The sequence below is a fragment of the Gracilinanus agilis genome, chromosome 2, assembly GCF_016433145.1.
Source record: "Gracilinanus agilis isolate LMUSP501 chromosome 2, AgileGrace, whole genome shotgun sequence".
Lineage (NCBI taxonomy): Eukaryota > Metazoa > Chordata > Mammalia > Didelphimorphia > Didelphidae > Gracilinanus > Gracilinanus agilis.
Genome location: NC_058131.1, coordinates 428,253,961 through 428,263,948, shown reverse-complemented (window position 1 = coordinate 428,263,948; position 9,988 = coordinate 428,253,961).

Sequence of the window (9,988 nt, the reverse complement as noted above, 5' to 3'; positions counted from 1 at the left end):
CTGTGGCTATGTCGAGGAGGGAGAACCAGCTCATTTTTAGCAGGCAAACCAGACCTGCCACGAGCATACAGGTAAATTACTACCCTGGTAAAGCCATCCCTCCTGTGGGCTTTAAGTGAGTGTGAAGGGTGTGCTGTCAATGATGATGATTCCAGTTAGCCCTGCATGTCTCCAACACAAAACATCATTTGGTGGCGTTGGTGAGAGGAGGTCCTTAAATCCTCATCTAATGTGTTAGCATCATAATGAATATTCAAAAGCTCATAAATATTCCCCAGGAAAACATGGCTCTTTGGGCCTCTACCAGCTGTCATACCATCAGTAAGACATAAGTGCAGGTTTTTTAAAGGCTGAAGAACCATGAGAGGAGGAAGAGTAATTGTTTGCACAAAGCCAGAGCAAGTGGACTCAATTAGGTAATCACAGGGTCTTTCTAGACGAAACAAACTCTTTAGAATTTACTGTGGAATAAAATGGGTCCCACGGTATTGGATCCATTTGCCCAAGTGAAACCCCTGGCTCAAGCTGTCTGACTAGAATCAAATACATGAGTGTTCAGTGGTGGTTACTATACAATAAGCTTGTGCAGAGAATATGGAAAACCACATGAGAGTAATTGCAGAGAAAAGGTAAATGGTGTGTGTGTGTGTGTGGAGTTCTGCCACAAGGTAAAGACATGCCTGGACACACAGCTGACCCTGCCTAGCTGCTCCATAAAGCCCAGAGAATGGAAATGACTCTTTGAAATACAACAGAAATGGGATTGATATCTTACATTATAGAATTTAATTATATGGGATTGATATCATACATTATAGGACATAATTACATCATATATTATACATGCTCAAATGCATGCCTTTCATAATACATGCCTAATTACTTTGACTAGAGCCTAGGAGAGGCTTTTGGGTGATGTTGCATGTCATGAATGCAAAGAAATTCCTCGTGGCTATGAAATAGGAATTGTTCTGTGGCTGGGGTTATTTATTTGCTTTCCTCTTCCCTCCACTCTCCAGTGAGTGGTGATGGAAGAGCGGCCAGATTGCCCAGCCTTAGGTAATTTAAATAACCCTGCCCAGTGCCAGTAAGAAGTGTGAAGTATGCTCGCTCAGGTAGAAGAGGCCTGGGAAAAAGAGCATCCCGTGAGCTTTGGGGTCACCATACCTTTACCTGGCATCTTGTCAGAAATCTACGAATTCTAGCTGAGAATGGTGGGGGGTGGTCCTAAATCAGGTCTAGGAAAACTACCAGGAGGTCAGATATCACAGAGCCCGAGGTAGACACTGAAGACTGAAAATCCCTTTTCTGGGAATGCATTTAAACTGTAGCATGGCCATCCCCAAGAAGAAAGGAAAATTCAGAATTACAACCCTTCTGCTTCACTGAGACGGGATCTGTGATTCTCAGTAGGCAAAAGTCAGCAGCTCTTGAGAACAGAGAGGAACAAGGAGTAGCTGATAGGAGCTTAAGATAGGAATGATCCAACATGGCCTGCCAAGAACCATGGAAAACTGCAAGAGTTATGCATTAATCAATGCAGCCTACTCCTGCATAACTGTAAGTAACTGAGAATAGGTCAGTCTCAAGGGGAGAGCTACTCACTGGGGTCATCATTTTCAAGGAGCCCTTTTGTAAGTTCCGTCCTTTTATTTTAAACCCTTACTTTCCATCTTGGACTCAAGATTAAGTATTGATTCTAAAGCAAAAGAGCGATAAAGGCTAGGCTGTGGGACTTGCCCAGGGTCACACAGCTAGGAAGTATCTGAAGCCAAATTTGAACCCTTCACTCCAGCACACCCCCATCTTTAGGCCTAGCTCTCAATCCATGGAACCTCGTCACTGCCCCCAGTTCCATTTTTTTCTTTGGCCCCAAATAAAACTTTTCTTTGAGTTTTGTGAACTGGGTAGAAGCAAGGAGTATTAGCACTAATGATCTATGTAACCTATAGTGAGTTTCCCTGATAGTCTGAGTGGAAGCAAAGAGCCAGAGGTGAGAAATCTTCCAAAATGTTCCCAGCCCCTTTCACAGAGTCTCTGGTCTTAGAGAGTTGCCTGGAGCAGAGAGGTTAAATAACTTGGCCAGGGTCAAATAGCCAATAAATACTAGCCCTCCTGACTGAGAGGCTGGCTTTCCATCCACCAAAGTCTTTAATGCATTACAATTCAGTGTTTGGGCCTGAGGTACCCCTGGAAGGAGGTGGGGGATGAAAAGAATACGGCCAAAGAGTTGGATTTGTACTGTTTATTTGAAGCTATCCGGTAGTGGCAAGAGAGAAATGCTTTATTTCTTACAATACAAACTAACCATGAAATTTGTTTTTCTTCTGTCTTTCTTCTCCTGTAGATAGTCAATCTTCCATTCCTCTTGTACCCAGGTAGGTTCATGTTCTATCAGAAGTAAGAGAAGGAGGTCATGGATGTGACTTGAACAAATAAGAAGGGAAACTGTGCGTTTACAAATTGGAAAAATCAAAGAAAGAAATGCTTGGTTCCTTTCTCAATACCTATTACAAAGAAGATGAGGATATAGGAGCCACTATTGCCATGAAGATTACAATTCAGGGCCTTTGTGGAGGCCAAGCATTCAGGAAGTCCGCTAGTGGACTGTTTCATTTGATCATCTCTAAGTCATTGTGAAATATATATAGCAGCTGTGGAAATAAAATGTGCCTTTGCAGACTCTCCAGTGCTCTCTTTTCTCATCTCATTCTAAGTCATGATGAAAAAAAGGATCTCATGTTAAAAGATCACTCTATTGAAAATATGAATAACATAGAAATAGGTTTTGAACAATGATATATCTATAACCCAGTGGAATTGTTTGTCAGCTCCAGGAGGGAGGAGGAAAGAGGGGTGGGAAAAATCTTGAATCATGTAACCATGGGAAAATATTCTAAATACATTTTAAAAAAAGAAAAAGAAAAAGGATCTCAAACAGAAAGGGTTCCTATAGGTTACATTATCCAGCTCCTTCATTTTATAGATGAGGAAACTGAGGTCCAGTGATTTGTCAGGAAGGTGGCACAGTAGAGAACATTGGACTTAACATCAGAAGATCAAATCTTGCCTTCGTTTCCTTCATCTATAAAATGAAGGATTTGAACTAAGTGACCTCCAAGGTCCCTTCCAGACCTAGTTATAAGACCTAGTATGGGAGATTATGACAGTAGAACCACTTTCTGGGTCCAGAGGCAACTCTTGGCTCATTTACTTGTTGCACCTGGTATTCAAACAGGACTCAGTCTTCAGAATCAGTCCAGTGTTCAGGCTCTATCCAGGTTTCCCTAGAGAGGTAGACTATGGTATAATCTGAAGTAGAAAGTAAAGACTTCCTGAGTTTATATCTGGTCTCAGACACTTACTATCTGTGTGTCCCTGGGCAAGTCACTTAACCTGTTGGCCTCAGTTCCTCATTTATAAAATGAACTAGAAATGGACATGGAAAGTCCCTCTAGTATTTTTGCTAAGAAAACCCCAAATGGGGTCATGAAGAGTCAGACATAAAACTCAACAACTAATTCAAAGAAAATCTCCCCCTTCCTCAGGATTTAGCTGCTTCAAGACCTCAGAAGCATGGATAATTTGTTGTCTCAGTCAATTTTATTATTCTCTTCTAGGCTCTTTGGGGGAGGTATAAAGGGATCTGGGTATAAAGACTTGATCTTATTTACACTTTCCACTACATTCTCTACAGATCTACTACAGATCTGGAGAAAAGAGAGACTCACATCTCCTGTCCTCATATAGTAAATCTATAGTACGTAGACAATAAATAAGAATTAAGTTTGATAAATGTGGAACTCAAAACAACTGGTGGAATCATGAAGACTTCTTTTAAATATTGTGAGGGGGTGAAGGGGAGATAGGTAGAAAGAAGGATGGATGGGAGAAAGGAGAGAGGAAGGTAGAGGAAGGAAAAGGAAAATAGCAGTAAATTGACCAGAGCCCTTTGGGCTCAAATAAAAGATCAGAGAGCAACTTTAGGGTTTAGAATAGCTATATTTTAGAATTAGAATTAGAAATTAGAACTAGAAATTAGAAAGGGGAAGGTCTAGGAAAAACTAGGAGATAGATAGAAAGGGAAAAAGACGTCCAAGAGTGAGCTCAAGATCCGAGAGCCTCGGGGCTGGAGAGCAGACCCTCCAGAGTAGAGAGAGAGGAAAGACGCCAAAAACTCTCTTTTATCCTTTCTCTGACACCTCCCACAAAGGAAGTGGGAGGTGTTGGGGGAAGTTGTAGAGGGGAGTCCTGGGAGTTGTAGTCTCCCAGGGCTTACAACAATTCTAAATGACACACTATCCTTTGAAATGAACTGATTCAAATGTTTGTTGAAGATGTAGAAGCAGGTGTGAAGCAAGTAGAAATAGATTGTGAAGCAGAAATATTAAGATTTTTAAAACTCAAAATAGGGTTCTGATCTGGAATACTCATCTCAACCAAGTCCTCTTTAGCCATCTCTTTGCTATGCGCTCATGACTCAATATGTCCCTTTGTCCCTGTTTGTAGCCTCGTCCTCTCTTCTATAAAGGTGACTGAAGTCAGAGGCCATTGACCATCGCTCTTGGACAAAGCAGCCCGAAGCTGAAGAGTGACTTGCCCAATCCCGTGGTAGTGGCAATATCTCACTGCTTAACTCAGGCTTCTGGAGTTCAAGGCTATTAACAAGTTTAAATGTGAAAATATATATATGTTTCTTTCTGGTCTTGGCTGTGTACTTTCTAATATCCTTTTCCTTTCAGGGTCAGGCTTTAAGACAACCTTGGAAATGAACTGATTTAACTGTTCATTGAATATGTTATAGAGGGGATTGAAATAGAGGGATGAACCAAATGGCATTTAAAGGGTTTTCTAAAATAAAACTTCTGTATATTAAGTTAGGAATATCTAATATATGGTTATATTATTCTATGTTAAATAACTAAATACATTAAAATATGTTTCTATAATGTTATATTTATATAAAATAGAATTCTAAAAATATTCAATATTATATATACATTAAAAATTAAGCACAATATATTTTGTATGTAATTACATATGCACGAGGTACATTTATATATATATGTATGTGTGTGTGAATATACATATGTATGTAAAATAGCTAAAGTTAAATGAATAAAAATAGTTTAAAAGTCCCTTGAAGGCCATTTGGTCCAGGTCTCTTTTTTAATCCTTCTACACCATCTTCAGCAAACATTTGAATCAGTTCATTTCAAAGGATATATTAAAGCCTGCCTGAAGGGAAAAGAATATTAGAAAGGACAAAGTCCATACCAGAAAGAAACATTATTTTTGTTTGTTTGTTTTTTCACATTGAAGTTTGGACTTGGGTCTAGAACAGTAGGTTATCTATGAAGTGTTGCCAACTGCTATGTGACCACGGGTAAGTTACTTCTCTGATTTGGGTCTCCTTTGCCAAGACAGATAGAATAACAAAATATAAAAAGTGATTTATAATCATGATTTACATAAAAACATAATTTAACATGAGACTTGATTCACAAGAATAAAATTCTAATAGTAGATCAAGACAGGACGTTCTTGGTGAAATTCTTATCAAATATATACTATTTTGAGGTGATTAAAAAGCTATTTACTTGTTGACAATGAGCCCTGAGCTCTAGACATATTGAAGGGCAAGCCAGTCAAGCATAAGAAGGGCAAAACAAGTTAATTTAGGGGTTTCTCTTTCTTTCAGGTCTTTGGTGTCACCAATTTGGAATAGAAGGCATGAATGAAATTTTAATGGGTAAAGTGTCAAACTTGGAGTCAGTAAGATTTGGATTCATTCCTTGTCTCTGACACTTAGTTTCTATGTAGTCTCTAATTCTATTCTCATTAACTCTAAATGTAAGAACATATGATCACCTGGAAATAGGCAAGGTGCTCATGTATTTATTTCATGGAAGGAGCACAACTGGGCGAGGTCGCATGCTTCCAGAATGTTCTCCAGACACCTGAGCATGAGATGGAGCTACAGAAACTAGAGCATCCTGGGGGTGGGGACAGGGATATATGTTCTTATAGAGCCCATGCAGTTTGTCTTTGCAAATGTATAGCTATACTTCTCCCCTCAAATTTAATAGGCAGACAATTCTAGGCCCTGATAATTCGAATCCCATTTTTTATCCAGTCAGGTGTGACACAGAAAGGAGTGCCTGTGGCCACTGGGAGATTGAGTACCAAGACCTTCGGTTCTACTTTCCTGGAGCTCATCACACTACACTGACTTGATGTATGGCTGTACAAGCCCAAGGGAACAGAAATAAGGACATTCCTGGTCTAGGGAAATGGGTTTGTTTTCTTAGTCAATTCTGGCTTTCTGTTTGCTGACTGGCCAGATAATTTATGAATCTTTCTCAGGGAGAAATTAGACAATTTTTTAAAGCTGGCTAAAGGACTGTCTGTTCAGGGAGAGAGAACTTTTCTTTGGTTTTACTGAATTCTCTAGGAATTACAACAAAAAGGAGATTGTGGGAGGGAGATTTGAGGTAGTGACCCAGAAACTTAGAAAAGGGGTCCTGATACATTGGTGGAAGTGGAAGCCATCAAAAGCTACCATTTTCAAGGTCATGTTAACAATTGTCAATTTAATGGACAATTGAACATTTTGTTACCTGGGGATTCAGGAAGGAAGAAAGAAAGAAGGAAGGGATGGATGAAGGGAGGGAGAGGAGGATAGGGGTAGAGAGGGAGGAAGTGAGGGAGGGAGGAAAGACCAATTGATCTTTGCTTTTTTGTGTCTGGTTTGGAACAAAAAAAATTTTCTGAGTAGGTAGTTGAACTCTTTTTTATGAGAGAATACTAGCGGTAAGTATTTTGAACTATAGGGATTAGAGATTTAGATCTAGAAGGTCATGTAGTCTAATTCCCTAATTTTGCAGATTAGAAAGAAACTAAGGTCTAAAAACTGGGCCTGGAATCAGAAAGACCTGAAAACAAATCTGGCTTCAGATGTATTAGCTCTAGGACTGTGGGAAAATCGCTTAGTCTCTATCTGCCTTGATTTCCATCTCCTTCCTTTATAATGAGCATAATAATAGCAGTGACCTCCCAGGATTGTTGTGAGGACTAAATGAGATAATATTTGTAAAGCTCTTAGCACAGTCCCTGGCACAGAGTAGGTGCTTAATAAATGCTTTTTTCCTTCCTTTGACAGGTTCATTGAAGAAGGAGATGTGAGAGAAAATCTCTTCTCAAGTTTTCTACCTTTTTTTAGACACATATTAAGATTTGTTGTTGTACAGTGACCCATGCAGGCAACAGTTAAGAAGAGAAACCTTTTATAGAACCAAAGCTAGAGTTGCCTATTAGAAATGGAGTTCAACATGATTGATAAGCTCCAAACGACTAACAATAAGGCTGAAACCCTTGCAGATATTAAGACTAAGTCCCAGACTTGGGGAGTTAAGTTCAGGGTTGTATAGGTCACTCTCATAATGGCCACAGCCAGGATTGATAGGTCTAAGCATTAACAAGACAGATTTCTCCCCCGATTACCTAGCTACCTAACTGCCTGTATCCTTCTATCTATCATCTGTTAATGAGGCTGTAATAACCCAAATCCACTAAGGGCCAATGTTCTTTTCACTTAAGGTTCTCTGATGGTGGTGTCCTGCAGTTCATTTAGGGAGTTAAAACACACAAATAAATGTATGCTTTTGTTTGAGAAATGAAAGCCATCAAGCACAGGAACAGTAGAGAAACTCCTGACTCGACATGATTATATAAACCCAGCATATCAAGAATATAACTCCTTTTAAAAATAGCATTGAATCTTTTTATTTTTATATCACAGCCATTTGCAGATATGACCTCTTAACTTTTGCCCCCAGTGACTTTCCCTTATGAAAAGAAAAAAAAATGAAGTAAAGCCTACTGACAGTCATCAACAACTGAAAATATATATAATATTCCACACCCATAAAACCCCATTTCTGGGCATGGAAAATGGGGTGGTACCTTTTCTCATCACTTCTCTGGGGCCAACAATATTAGTTTCATTTTATTTAAGATTCGTGTATTTAAGAATGCGTGTGTATGTTATATACACAAAGAAATTTCACTGGATGAAAGTACTAATAACCATGTAAGTCGGAAAAGTTTCCGTATAGAAAATGATATCTGAGTTAGGTACTGAAGGAAGTGATAGATTTTGTGAGATGAGATATGAGTCAGTTCAGATACAGGTACAGTTTGTACAAAGGCATAAACGTAAATGGTAAAATGACATAAATGAGGAACACCTAGCAGGACGATTTGATTAGAACAGAAAACACATGAGGAAGAATAATTTAAAATCATCTAGAAAAGAAGATGTGAGCTTAACTGTGAAGACCCTTATTAAATGTCAGACTGGGGATTGGGATTTGGAATGCTCCATCCAAGCAAAGATAAGAAAAATGACAGAAGTTGGGAATGTGAATGTTGGAGGGGTAGTAAGCATACCAATGGCCTGGTGGAGCTGTATAAATCAGTATAACCATTTTGGAAAGCAGTTTGGAATTATGTATGTAAAGTGACTTAAATATTCATACTCTCTGGCCCAGAGAGTCCAGTACTAGGTTTAAACATCAAAAAGGCCATTGATTTTTTAAAAATCATATATACCAAAATAATTATAGTAGCACTTTTCATGATAGCAAAGAATTGGAAATAAAGACACTCATCAATTGAGTCTAAACAATGTGACTAAACAAATGTTTTACATGAATGTGATGGAATATTGCTGTGTTGTAAGAAATGATGAATGTGATGAATACAGAGAACCATGGAAAAATGTCCCTCCATAAACTGATGCAGAGTGAACTAAGAAGAGTCAAGAAGATAATGTACACAATGTCTACAACAGTGTTAATAGAAGCAACTACAAAACAATCAAAAGTAAATGTCAAAAAATTACAAAGAACAAGCATAAATCCAAGGAAAAGATATATGACAGTCTCCTTGCTTCTTTGTAGAGGTAGGAGGTCCATGAATGTACAATGAACACATTTTCAGATCTGTTATTGATCAATTATGATGAAGAATAAAGGAAATTATGATTATTAGAAATTATTTTGCCTAATTATATGCAAACAAAACTAACAGCTTAAATGAAATCTATGAAAATATACAAAAAATAGAAAATGTCCATTTTAAGAGATTAAGAAATAAAGGTCTCATGTAACCACAAAGAAATAGAACAAGTTGTAAACAAACCTTAAAGAGAAAAATTCAGGAGAGTAAATTCTATCAAACCTTCCAAAAAAATCAGTTCTAATATTATATAGCAAGTTTTTCAAAATAAGGGGAGACAGAGCCAAAATAGTAAAGAGAGGTATAACCTAGCTCCCCACCATACATAAAGACATAGAAAACATACCACATCAAATCCCAATAAGGAATCCAGGGGAAAAAATCACAGGGAATAATTTATCCAGTCTAGGTCAGCACAGAGAGAGAGTCTGAAAAATCTACAGACACTGGGGACTAAGTCTAGCCATGAGAGGATTAGATGTCACAGCACAGTGATTGAAAAAACCATGTACCACGGCAAGGAGAGATTCTAGATCAGTGGTTCCCAAACTTTTTTGGTCTACCACTCCCTTTCCAGAAAAAATATTACTTAGCCCCCTGGAAATTAATTTTTTTAAATTTTAATAGCAATTAATAGGAAAGATAAATGCACCTGTGGCCATCACCTCCTCCCTGGATCGCTGCAGCACCCACCAGGGGGCAGTAGCACCCACTTTGGGAATCACTGGTCTAGACCTACTCAAAGGAGCCTGATCATATGCAAGATGAATAAACAGGTGTCAGCTGGCAGCTCTGTCACTCACTATGAAATGTCCAATTACATAACCAAGGAAGACTGGGGAAGGGACTTGTACCTAGGAGTGATATTCTAGGCTAAGGAGCAATCATGGGCCCTAGGAAGAATACTTCATTAAAAAACACACACACACACACACACACACACACACACACACACACACACACACAC